Below are 12,804 nucleotides of genomic sequence, written 5' to 3' on the forward strand. Positions count from 1 at the left end.
GCAATGCTGGCAGGGAGGGAAGAATGAGTTTGCGGGTGACAGGTCAGGCGAAGGGAAGGAATGACAGCTGAGCAGCAGAAAGGAGAGCCAGGCAGAGGAGATATAGGAGGAGCAGAGCCTGGTGGTGGGAGAGGCGTTGGGATTCTATTGGTGCTGGGAATCAGGGAGTGATGGTAGGCTGTCTCCCAGTTAGGAGATCCTGGCATACAGTACTTTGTTTTGCTCTGCCCTCAGTTTAGAGACACACAGCAGCCCTGACACCACACGGAATTATACAACTCTCCAGCCTAGGAATCTGGGGCATGTGCCCCCCCACCACCATCACCACCAACAACACCAACCCCACCCCCACCCCCTCCTCCCTTGGCATCCTATTGTTTTTTGATCTGACCTTTCCCTGCCTCCCTGTGTAGAAGGAAACCTACCAACTCCTCACCCTCCTAAAGGTAAGACCCATCTCCGTCTTATCCCTGGCCCATTGTCTTCTCCGCGCCGAGCACTTATGGGATCTCACAGCTGGTGCTGCACAGATTGGCACCGCCGCTGAGCCATGGCGGCTGCCTAGGCGGTGGCGCAGTACAGCTGTGTTTTGTTTTTTTGTTGTTGATGGCAAGCTCTGCGGTCCAGTTGCTGTTGTTGGCATAAAGTCAGGTTGTGGAGGTAGAGGATGAGTTGTGATTGGCATCGCTGCTGGTCCTTCATTGTTTGTTGGAAGTTTTATTGCATAGCGGAAAAGAGGGAGAGAGCGGCGGGGGTCATTACTGGGGGGGGGTATTATTCATCGTCTCTGTGTTTTTGGCTCAAGATATGTGTTATCTATCTATCTATATTACATACATACAGTATATATATATATATATATATATATATATATATATATGATTGCGGGGTGGCCAGCAGATTTTGCTTAGGGTATCGGAGTGTTTAACCCTTTCCATTCCAAAGAAGAGGCCTGGAGAGGTCCCAGAGCACGTATCTAAAGGGTTAAATAACGGGTTCTCCAACAACTGTCCCCGAGTCTCCGCTGCCTTCCCTGATGTCGCCTGTCACCGCTCGCTGATGCCCCAGAGCCGGGTATTAAAGGGTGCAAATTATACACAGCGGTATTCCAAAGACTAACAGAAAGATTTGGGGTGCTCAGAGTCACACAGAAGCCACCAGCTGTATCCGCTTTCTTCCATTTGTTTACCCCCCCCCCCCCCCCCCCCTGACCAGGTCTGCTAAGCTGCGCTCATTTTCCCTACCAGCAAATGCCGATGGAATTATAACTGCGGCTGATTAACCCCTTCACGGTGTGCGTGCCGATTTCTGCAAATCATGGTCCTTAAGACCCGGAGAATAACTGTTTGATAAGGCAGAGTAATGTACTATTGCAGTGCAAGTCTCTTGCCTGCAGAGCAGTGTGTCTTACAGTGTGTGCAGAGCAGTGTGATACAGGCAGAGCAATGTTTGGTATGCGGAGCAATTAATGCCGTGCAGCGGTTTTTCTTATACACAGTAATGTGTCGTTTGCACAGCAGTGTTTCTTATATAGGGTAGATGTGTTATATGCAGAGCAGTGTTTTGCATGCAGAGCTATATATGCAGTGCAAAGTCACGGAGTGCAAGTTTTTATATGCAGAGCAACATTCTATACGCAGACCCGAGTAATGTATTCATGCAGTGCATTGTATATTTCTTAGGGTTACTGCGGAGCAATGTTTTTTTTTATGCAGAGTACTTCATGCAGAGCATTCTCTCTTATGCAGAACAGTGTTTTATATGCAGACTGCAGAGCAATGTTTGTTATACAGAATAAAGTACTTATCAGTGCAATGTCTCTTTTTATGGTTAATGCGGAGCATTTGTTTTTGCAGTGCAGATTATCTCTTATGCAGAACAATATGTTATTTACAGAGCAATATTTGTAATGCAGAGCATTGTATTTTTGTATATTGTGCTATGCAGAGCTTATTTGACACGGAGCAGCATCTTATATGCAGAGCAGTGTTTCTTATGCAGAGCAATTTTTGCAGTGCAAAGTCTCTTGTATACAAAGTAACATCTTCTATGCAGAGCAATGTTTCTTGTGCAGAACAATTTATGCAGTGTAAAGTCTTCTGTATACAAACTCAAAGTAACATTGTATGTGCAGAGCAACGCTTCTTATGCAGAACAAATTATGCAGTGCAAAATCTCTTGTATACAAAGTAACATCTTATATGCAGAGCAATGTTTCTCACGCAGAGCAATATGCAGTGTAAAGTATCTTGTATTGGGAGTAACATCTTAAATGCAGAGCAATTTGTATTATGCCATTCTATACAGAGTATTGTATTTATGCAGGGCAAAGTCTCTCTTATACAGAGTAATATATAATATGCAGAACACTGTTTCTTATGAAGAGTCTCTTCAGCAGAGCAATACGTCTCATTTGCAGTCTCTAGTAGGCTGTACGATGTCTATTAGACAGCGCTGCATCTATCAGAGTTCTCTCCTTGGCACTATTATGCAGAGCAATGTCTTTTTATGCAGAGCGATATCTATATTGAAAGAAAGATGTGCTGCCTCTTGTTTGCCATGCACAGCTATAGGCTGCCGGTTCCTCCTGTAGACAGAGATGCAGGGATTGATCAGCGTAACAGCCAATGCCATTACCACTATATAGCCAGAGGCTGCGCTGATCCGTCCCCAGCCGGGCGCAGTCTCTATTTATCACCTAATACAAAGTTCTTTCTTCCAGGAGTGCATCAGACTGGGCCGAAGTTCAGTAAGATGAGCTCATTGAGTTTAATATAGACTTTGCTGCAAGGTACAACCTCCTGTGGGGGTGTAGGCGATATAAATATAAGATATATAAAATATAGAAGTCATAAATACACCCTGTCAGGAGTGAGGTCATCCTGTCATCATCTTACTCGTCTAAAAACTCTGCCTGACTTTTGATTTCAGCTTTTTGCCCTCTGCAAATGGCCATCCGGATTTAAAGTGGCCAATGGAGTGACTGACAGAACAGCCCCCTAGTATTGCATCAGTCCGAGGCTAAAGACCCCGTCACCGATGCCCTTATTCCAGATTTCCCCAGATGTGCCAGGGCAGTGGTTCAAAAGTGAACTGAGCTTCCTCCATGACTGTAGAACAGCTGGGAGAATAACAATCCCTGGAACAGCCCCTTATTCTCCTAGCATTGTTGGAGCTGTCAGAGCAGGGGCCTGTTTTGGGGTCTTGCATATAGTGCAGTACTGTGTATAGAAGGGTGGTGGGGGTCTTGCAAACTGAGCCTACAATGCAAGGCCTGTGGAAGCCCACTGACTCCAGGCCACGGTTTAACCCTTTCCGTACATTGTTATGATCTGTGAGAGGCTGCGGTGTCACTGGCCTCTGTTCCCTGTGCTGCTGTCAGCCTGCCAGCATTTGTAACAATGGCTTCTCCTGGTGTGGGCCAAGGAGGCAGAGGAGGGAGGCTGCTTGTGCCTGGGTCCCAGGGGCCTGCTTAATAGAGAGCGGGGATGTGTTGCCTGGCTTCTTGCTGGGAGCAGGTTGTGAGAGAGACCGTCTGCTTACCTGCAGCCCATGGGATGGGAGGGGGGGGGGGGGATAATCTCATTACAGGCAGGATAATGCTGATGTTGTTGAAAGAAGGAAACAGTGTGCCTGCTGGTGGCCCTCTCTGTCGCTCCATTGCTCCAGCAGCCGGGGCTATCAGCCTCTGTGCAGCCAGGTCATAACATAGACTGCAGGCACATTTATTCCCCTCACCCCAAGAGCTGGCAATCCATGCACAAGGTTGAAACTGCTCAGTATATATATATATATATATATATATATATATATAATATATGGTACGTACCGTTTAACCCCTTGTGTGCAGGAACGCCGCCACCCTTCCTTATCATTGCTATAGACAGAACGTCGCTGCCACCAGCGAGCCTCGGCTGCCGCGGTGCCTGTATTTTCTCCTTCCACATAGAAGCAGCAATGAATTTTAAACACGCGCACACTGAGCGGGGAAATGACAGAATCATGCTCCATTTACATACATAGGATGGTGTCACCCGCAGTGAGCTGGCAGCGGTTCTGCCGCCCCCACACTGCCATATCTGACGCCAGGCGTGACCTGGCACGGCGCAGGTGGGGTTAGGTTATAAATTGGGGACAAGTTTCCCTCACACCGCATGTACAGTGCTTGGGGATGGAGGCAAGTGTCACTAACACGGGCAGAATGTGACAGGGTCCACAGAGGCCCATTTCCACTAAGCGGTGCCTGACAGGAAACGTGCGTGTGTGTGTGTGTGGTATTACTGCTGACTGAGCAGCCTGGTGAATGCTACACAGAGATACCTCTGACTCAGTGACATGCCTGTAGCCCCAGGGTTGCCAGCCGCCAGCAATTTCACAAATACTGCAGAAAAAAAAGGTCACATTTTCACTCGTCAGTAAGAAAAAATTTAGATGTCAGTAAAAATGACACAAGTAAAAAAAAACACAGACATGTCACATCAGTGCTGTTAGGGATCCCGTCAGTCAGAATACAGACGCCGGAATACCGACACTGCTCGGAATGCCGACACTGGCATCACGAATAGGGTCTGCAGCCCAGTGATGGAATCCCGACATCCGGAATCCCAAACGAGCATCCACCACGACGACGGAGAGGTAAGCCGCGGGAAGAGAGGGGGCGGTGGTAGCTTTAGGCGGTGGGAAGAGGGTTAGGCTGCGGGGAGGTTAGGTTTAGGCTGCGGAGGCAGAGGGTTAGGCTGCAGGGAGGTTAGGTTTAGGCTGCGGGGGCAGAGGGTTAGGTTTATGCTGCAGAGAGGTTAGGTTTAGGCTGCGGGGGCAGAGGGTTAGGTTTAGGCTAAAGGGAGGTTAGATTTAGGCTGCGGGGACAGAGGATTAGGTTTAGGCTAAAGGGAGGTTAGGTTTAGGCTGCGGGGACAGAGGGTAAGGTTTAGGCTAAAGGGAGGTTAGGTTTAGGCTGCGGGGGCAGAGGGTTAGGTTTATGCTGCAGGGAGGTTAGGTTTAGGCTGCGGGGGCAGAGGGTTAGGTTTAGGCTGCAGAGAGGTTAGGTTTAGGCTGCGGGGGCAGAGGGTTAGGTTTATGCTGCAGAGAGGTTAGGTTTAGGCTGCGGGGGCAGAGGGTTAGGTTTATGCTGCAGAGAGGTTAGGTTTAGGCTGCGGGGGCAGAGGGTTAGGTTTAGGCTAAAGGGAGGTTAGGTTTAGGCTCCACCTAAAGGGGTGGCCAAGGGGGAGGGTAAGTATACTTACCTTCCCCCTATTGCGATTCTGATCATCAGGATGCCGCGGTCGGTATCTGAACGTCGGCATCCCAACCCATCAGCACCAAAATGCACTTGTGTGCGACTGTGGCACTGTGCCAGATACTTTGCCAATACCATTTTACCTGAGGGGCCCACACAAAGACTTGCCCATGGGCCCGTCATGTATGACATATACATAGAGATATATGTATAATTTGCACATATAGATGACAAGGGGTACCTCTCTACCATCACATAGTACTTATTTCTCTGAGTATAGGGGGAGAGGTATCAAAGCTTGGAGAAAGTACCAACCAGTTTGCCCTAGCTGTCATTTATCAAACACAGCCTGTAACATGGCAGTTAGGAGCTGATTAGCTGGTACTTTATCTCTTGCCATGGGGTCTATGTACTAAGCCTTGGAGAGAGATAAAGTGGATGGAGATAAAGTACCAGCCAATAAGCTTCTAAATGCCATGTAACAACATACTTGCCTACACTCCCGGAAAGGACCGGGAGACTCCCACAAATCGGATGGTGTTGCTTCACGGGAATGCCGCAGTTGTGAGAATTACCATTACCATTGCATAGTTTCAGCCGCGCACTGTTATTTTACTGCGCAACGCCGCCTGCCTGCAGAGCCAAACTGCGCCGGTCATGTTTTTCCAATTCCTTAGGCCCGGCTCTTTTGCCAGAGTACAGTACGGAGTCTTTGAAGTGGGAACATCGGCGCAAAGTCCCAGCCGCGCAACGAGAACAGTTTCTGTGTTACGGAGCTGGGAGTTTTTGTTGAGCGAACACTTTCCCAAGCCGGACATTTAAATGTTTCTTCCGAGTGAGCCGGCGTACTTTATTTTTTTTCCTTTTTTATATTAGGCTGGCAGACGGCTCCTCGGGATAACAGCAAGCCTGAGAGTGTATACGTCCCAGAGGCCGTACAATAAGTGGAGCTGAATCATTGTGACGCTGCTTTTAAAGCTGTTCCGTGTTCCATATTCAGAAGAGATAACCAGAGTGACACATCTGCGGAGAGAGGAAATGGTGATCGGTATTGCTAAGTGACAATAGTATTATCAGGGTCCTGCATGTGAGTTTGGGGGGCGTAGAAGAGAGAAGGGTCCTATCCTACACCCCAGCCTTTACCAGATGGGTCTGTGACCTCCAGAAGGCAGGATAAGTGATTATTTCGGGACTGTGCACGCTCCAGGATAGAAGGCTCTGAAAGGGGTGCGCTGGATAATTGTCAGGGCCCACCCGCCTCCTTATTAAGATGCTCTGTTGCAGACAGCGCCTTAAACAGAATTATCTGTGCGTCTGACACTTTGGGGAGAGAAGACAAGGAGAGAAAGGTTATGCATGCGCCCGCCTCCTGATAAGTGCCAGCGTTACATGACGAGGAGCCCTGTGTGACACATTCGTCTTAGATAAAAGAGTTGGTCTCTTCTCCGTCGCCATCAAACTGACATTTCTTTCATGTATTCCAAACTGGATCCCGAGAGCGCCGCTTCAGTATTTCAGCCTAGGCCGAAGAGCTTGCAATTAGCTTTCACGAAGGGTGGGTCTGAAACATAAACGAATGGCTGACCTTTAGGATACAATGATTGTCAACCATCTGTATATGAATTAGGTTGCAAATAGTTTAGAATACTACTTGAGGTATATTTCATCTAGAATTCTGCATAAAGAAAATTGGCATTTTGTTTGATCTTCTGTTATTTCTCATCATACCCCCAGAATGCCTCAGCATAGGAACACGGTGGGGTTCTAGGTGGCTGGGCACTGATCAATGATATTTAAATGCCACTTGACAATCTTTAAATGCCGGCGGAGGGGAGGGGACGACCAATCACAAACCATAGTGAGTGTGAGGACCAATCACAAACCAACCATAAACTCTTGATTGTGGCTCATGATTCCCTTTTAGACCCTTTTCTCATATGGTTCTTGTCAAGATCTCCGGCCAAAATATCTTCTCCATCTCTGGGGGGGGGGGGACACTTTAAAGAGATTTGGGCCAATTTATCAAACCTATGTTAATCAAGCATTAACATTGATTTTCATGTGATTACTGATTATCACTTAATTATGTAAAAAAATACTGTTTATTAAGTCTATACTGCGTTACTGTAAGAGTCGGAGCACACTGCAGTCCCCGTACGATATATGGGGACGTTGCGATTGTGCTATTTATCAAGCTATGAAAACTAAACATTTTCAGGGAAGGGGGATTGACAGCTAGCCGATACCTATAGGGGGCGCTACTTTGTTCTTGCCTACTGAAATAGCTCTCCTCCGACACTCACCGTGTGCTATTAAACTGGCGGGACAGAACCCGGAACTATACACTTATCAGAGTAACTGTTCCGGCTAGGTGCAATGATAAATAGCCCTGAAATCATAGCAAATAGCAGCAACAATTAACATTAGGTTGCGTTATATTTAATGGTTAGTGCCCCTTTGGATAGCAGGTAGGTGGGTTCCTTTTTGTTGCTTTATTATCGCCACCAGTCCCTAAATAGAAAATTGGTTGGTAGGTGTGTAAGTAACGTCTGCATCTGATTGGTCACGGCCTTTAAAGCCCAGTCATGTGACGTCCCCAGGTATTCCACACACTTGTTTACAAAGGCGACATTGAGACTATCTGATTAGTATAACAAATACTTGGCGATGATAGATAACAATTAAATGGTTCTTTGTTCTCAGTGCGCCCGAGTGTGTCTCCGGAACGTTCAGAGGCTGCTCCAGCTTGTTACGTTTAACTAAAAGTAACGATTTACTACAAAAGCAGAAACTGAAATCCATAATTTAATATTTGCAGCCATGAGAGAAGTAATTCTCCGAGCATTTATAGTAATGGGAACGCTGTGCACCCGGCGACTGCAGAGGGCAGCACTGGAGCTGGGTTGGGGTGAGGGGTATTTGGGGCGCAAAGATGTGACGGAGGCTGCTGTAACATTTTAAGGTTTTGGAGAACCTTTGGGGGGGGGGGGGGATAGGTCTCTTTCTTCACATTAATCACACAGCTTGTTTACATTACTAAAGCGGCCTTGTTTTCATCCATGAGAAAACAGGCAGGAAATGCAGATTGTCCCCCTTAGGAAGCCAATTTGGGGGTCAGGGGGTCCTAAACTAATGTCTTTAACTGTTAAGTTGCCAGCAGGGCCTCCGGTACAACACAACGTTTATCTTGGGGAGATGGGGGGGGGGGTATATTTGCCTGAACACAGTACCTGCAGGACGCTGAAACTAGGGTAACAGACCTAAACTAACTGTATCAAGATCTGGTGAATGATTTGGGAAAAGTATTTTTTTTTTTTATTGCTGCAACAATTATCACCAAAGAAGATTTTTCTGAAAAATGTCAAAGACAAAAACGCAATTTATTTTCTACGTATGAGGGATCTCAATAGAGCACAATACTGAATCAGGCCACGTGGACTACGGTTGGGAATAGTAACGGTGCAGTAATTGGGGTTCCCGGCCACTGGGGGTCATTCCGAGTTGTTCGCTCGCTAGCTGCTTTTAGCAGCTTTGCACACGCTAAGCCGCCGCCTACTGGGAGTGAATCTTAGCTTATCAAAATTGCGAACGAAAGATTAGCAGAATTGCGAATAGACACTTCTTAGCAGTTTCTGAGTAGCTCCAGACTTACTCGGCATCTGCGATCAGTTCAGTCAGTTTCGTTCCTGGTTTGACGTCACAAACACACCCAGCGTTCGCCCAGACACTCCTCCGTTTCTTCAGCCACTCCCGCGTTTTTCCCAGAAACGGTAGCGTTTTTTCACACACACCCATAAAACGGCCAGTTTCCGCCCAGAAACACCCACTTCCTGTCAATCACATTACGATCACCAGAACGAAGAAAAAACCTCGTAATGGCGTGAGTAAAATACCTAACTGCATAGCAAATTTACTTGGCGCAGTCGCACTGCAGACATTGCGCATGCGCATTAGCGACTAATCGCTCCGTTGCGAGAAAAAAATAACGAGCGAACAACTCGGAATGACCCCCACTTTACGAAGAAAACAACACCCGAAAAAAAACAAAAAAACAGACAGCCACCCCTCATCTCACCCAGGTGTGGGTAGGGTTGTGCTGTGCTCGGGTGAATCCGGGCCCTAGTCAGAGACTATCTCCCACCATGACGCCACTAATTGCTAGTGAATTCGTAGGTGGTACACTTTCATACACAAATAATTCCTTTATACTTAGGGTGGATTGTACTAAAGCCGAAAATGCGTAAAAAAAACCCTGAAAATCCTGTTTTCTGAGTTTTTAAGCATCCCCTTATGTACTAAGCTCCAGAACGTGACGCACTCAGGACCTTGGATAAGACGGGTAACGCCACCTGCAGCTGTTGTTACCCAATAGAAGCCTTCGGGAACCAATGGGCATCAGAAGTCTCTGTTATCATTTACAAGGGTTTATATACATATATCGAGGTCGCTTATAAATAAAACGGACGGCACATCCTTGTATACAACTGTTTACACGTCCGTGTATCCGCACTGATGTAACGTTATAACAACATGATATAAAACGGGTCAGCGTTCGAGTGGGCAGAATTCCCGGAAAATGTTTCCATGTTACTATAACATTAATAAGCTCCTATTGTGAGTAAATTGCAGATGGAGGCAGAGAGCGTAACAAACAAACCTAAATAAACCTTTCGGGTGCCAGGGCCGGGTTGGCGGGATTCCAGGACAGATGCGGCCACTTTACTTATATAAACTTGTCCGCCCCCGCTGTAAAGTTTTGTGTTCCCTCCTCCGTCTTATGGAGGGACTGTGTGTTATTATACTGCCATATGTCTTGTCATTATATGATTACAGAACAGTTGTGCGCGTCACCCTGTCAGAGCCCGGGGCCCGCGGCATACTGTTCTGTGACCTATACCGTTCTGCCATCTGTCACCGGTCACTGTCACTTAGAACCAAGCATGCAATCATCGTGTACCATAGACACTGCACTAGCCTTATGGAAGTGCGGTGTCTACATCTTACCATTGCCTCTGAGGCTGCGTATGTGTGTCACCGACACGTCCCCGACGCTCCCAGAACACGCACACATAACCAAGTTTTTGCTTTTACTTCAGGATGCCTGGTCAAGCGCGGAACCAGAACTTTGTGGTCCCCGTAGCAACATATTGAAGGGGCCCCTGTCCCGATACTTCCTGAGAGACACCGCCACACAGCAGTTATATATTATTATATGTTATGCCCCATAGTAGTGCCCTAGTTTATTATATGACCACAGTAGTGCCCTATTTCACGTTATGTCACACTGTACTCTCAATTCACATGACAGACAGTGCCCCATTTCATACTATGCCATACTATAGTGCCTCCATTTCATACTATGCCACACTATAGTGCCTCCATTTCATACTATGCCACACTATAGTGCCTCCATTTCATATTGTGCCACACTATAGTGCCTCCATTTCATATTGTGCCACACTATAGTGCCTCCATTTCATACTATGCCACACTATAGTTCCTCCATTTCATACTATGCCACACTATAGTTCCTCCATTTCATACTATGCCACACTATAGTGCCTCTATTTCATACTATGCCACACTATAGTGCCTCCATTTCATATTGTGCCACACTATAGTGCCTCCATTTCATATTGTGCCACACTATAGTGCCTCCATTTCATACTATGCCACACTATAGTTCCTCCATTTCATACTATGCCACACTATAGTTCCTCCATTTCATACTATGCCACACTATAGTGCCTCCGTTTCATACTATGCCACACTATAGTGCCTCCATTTCATACTATGCCACAATATAGGGCCTCCATTTCATATTGTACCACACTATAGTGCCTCCATTTTATACTATGCTACGCTATAGTGCCTCCATTTCATATTGTGCCACACTATAGTGCCTCCATTTCATACTATGCCACACTATAGTTCCTCCATTTCATACTATGCCACACTATAGTGCCTCTATTGCATACTATGCCACACTATAGTGCCTCCATTTCATATTGTGCCACACTATAGTGCCTCCATTTCATATTGTGCCACACTATAGTGCCTCCATTTCATACTATGCCACACTATAGTTCCTCCATTTCATACTATGCCACACTATAGTTCCTCCATTTCATACTATGCCACACTATAGTGCCTCCATTTCATACTATGCCACACTATAGTGCCTCCATTTCATACTATGCCACAATATAGGGCCTCCATTTCATATTGTACCACACTATAGTGCCTCCATTTTATACTATGCTACGCTATAGTGCCTCCATTTCATATTGTGCCACACTATAGTGCCTCCATTTCATACTATGCCACACTATATTGCCTCCATTTCATATTGTGCCACACTATAGTGCCTCAATTTCATACTATGCCACACTATAGTGCCTCCATTTCATACTGTGCCACACTATAATGCCTCCATTTCATACTATGCCATACTATAGTGCCTCCATTTCATACTATGCCACACTATAGTGCCTCCATTTCATAATATGCCACACTATAGTGCCTACATTTCATACTATGCCACACTATAGTGCCTCAATTTCATATTGTGCCACACTATAGTGCCTCCATTTCATACTATGCCACACTATAGTGCCTCCATTTCATATTGTGCCACACTATAGTGCCTCCATTTCATGTTGTGCCACATTACAGTGCCCTAGTTCTTATTATGTAACATTATAGTGCCCTCCACATTATCATACCTCCCAACTTTAAGCTCCCATATATCAGGACCCTCGAGCATGGCCTCGGATGGGAGGGGTGTAGCCTCCTGGGGTTGGCATGGCCTTGCGGCATGGACCAGTTTTCTGCATTTTGGGGGCATGCCCATCGCTCTCCACACAGCCTCCCTGCACTGTATATAGGTGCTGTGCACTTGCGCACAACATCTATTCAGGGAGCTTTGCAGAGCAGCGGGTGATCAAATGTTCCTCTAACCTCCCGCTTGCTTGTGAAACACTGCGGCCCGCGGGTGGGAAAGCGGGGCAGTATCCGAATAGCAGGACTGTCCCGCCTGAATCGAGACAGTTGTGAGGTATGACATTATAATGAGCAGATCAGATTATGACACATTACAGTGCCCTCAATTTCATGTTGTGCCACATTATAGCGCCCCCTTACCATTATAACATCTATTACATTCTCCTCTCACTATCACAGAATCCAAACCCAACTGCTTAGCAGGCAAATCTGAGATATTGGTATGCTACTTTATAACCTGGCTCCAGGACCTCTAAGACTGTGGGCCCCCGAGCAACCTTTGAAAGCCATTACAGTGTCGCAGTACAGTGTGTTCCAGCAGGTCTGTGCCTCGCACAGTGCTGTGGACAATTAAATGGTTTATAATCTTATCATTAAGATTCATTTATAAAGCCTCTGTATTCTCCGGCACGTCCTCACACGAGGTGACGGGGACATTTAGAAGTGGAACAGAGAGACAGGCGTGCGTCAGGCATAGGGGAATAACAATCTATCGACCTATTCACCTTATCACCGCAGGTTAAACTATTGGCTAAGAAATATTACTGAGGACTGACCACACTGCC

The 12,804-nt window shown here is 46.6% G+C and overlaps 1 protein-coding gene across 3 annotated transcripts in view; it reads left to right on the forward strand.

Moving 5' to 3' along the window:
- The first annotated feature begins 215 nt into the window (after window positions 1–215).
- Window positions 216–12,804, forward strand: part of SEMA6C (semaphorin 6C) — a 169,862-nt gene continuing 157,273 nt past the window's right edge. For 2 of the 3 annotated variants that reach the window (XM_063946990.1, XM_063946987.1), the window contains exon 1: window positions 216–446. The gene's annotated coding sequence lies outside the window, so the exon portion shown is untranslated. The remainder of the gene's footprint in view (window positions 447–12,804) is intronic. The other variant, XM_063946989.1, reaches the window with a different exon arrangement.

Source organism: Pseudophryne corroboree, chromosome 12, assembly GCF_028390025.1.
Source record: "Pseudophryne corroboree isolate aPseCor3 chromosome 12, aPseCor3.hap2, whole genome shotgun sequence".
Lineage (NCBI taxonomy): Eukaryota > Metazoa > Chordata > Amphibia > Anura > Myobatrachidae > Pseudophryne > Pseudophryne corroboree.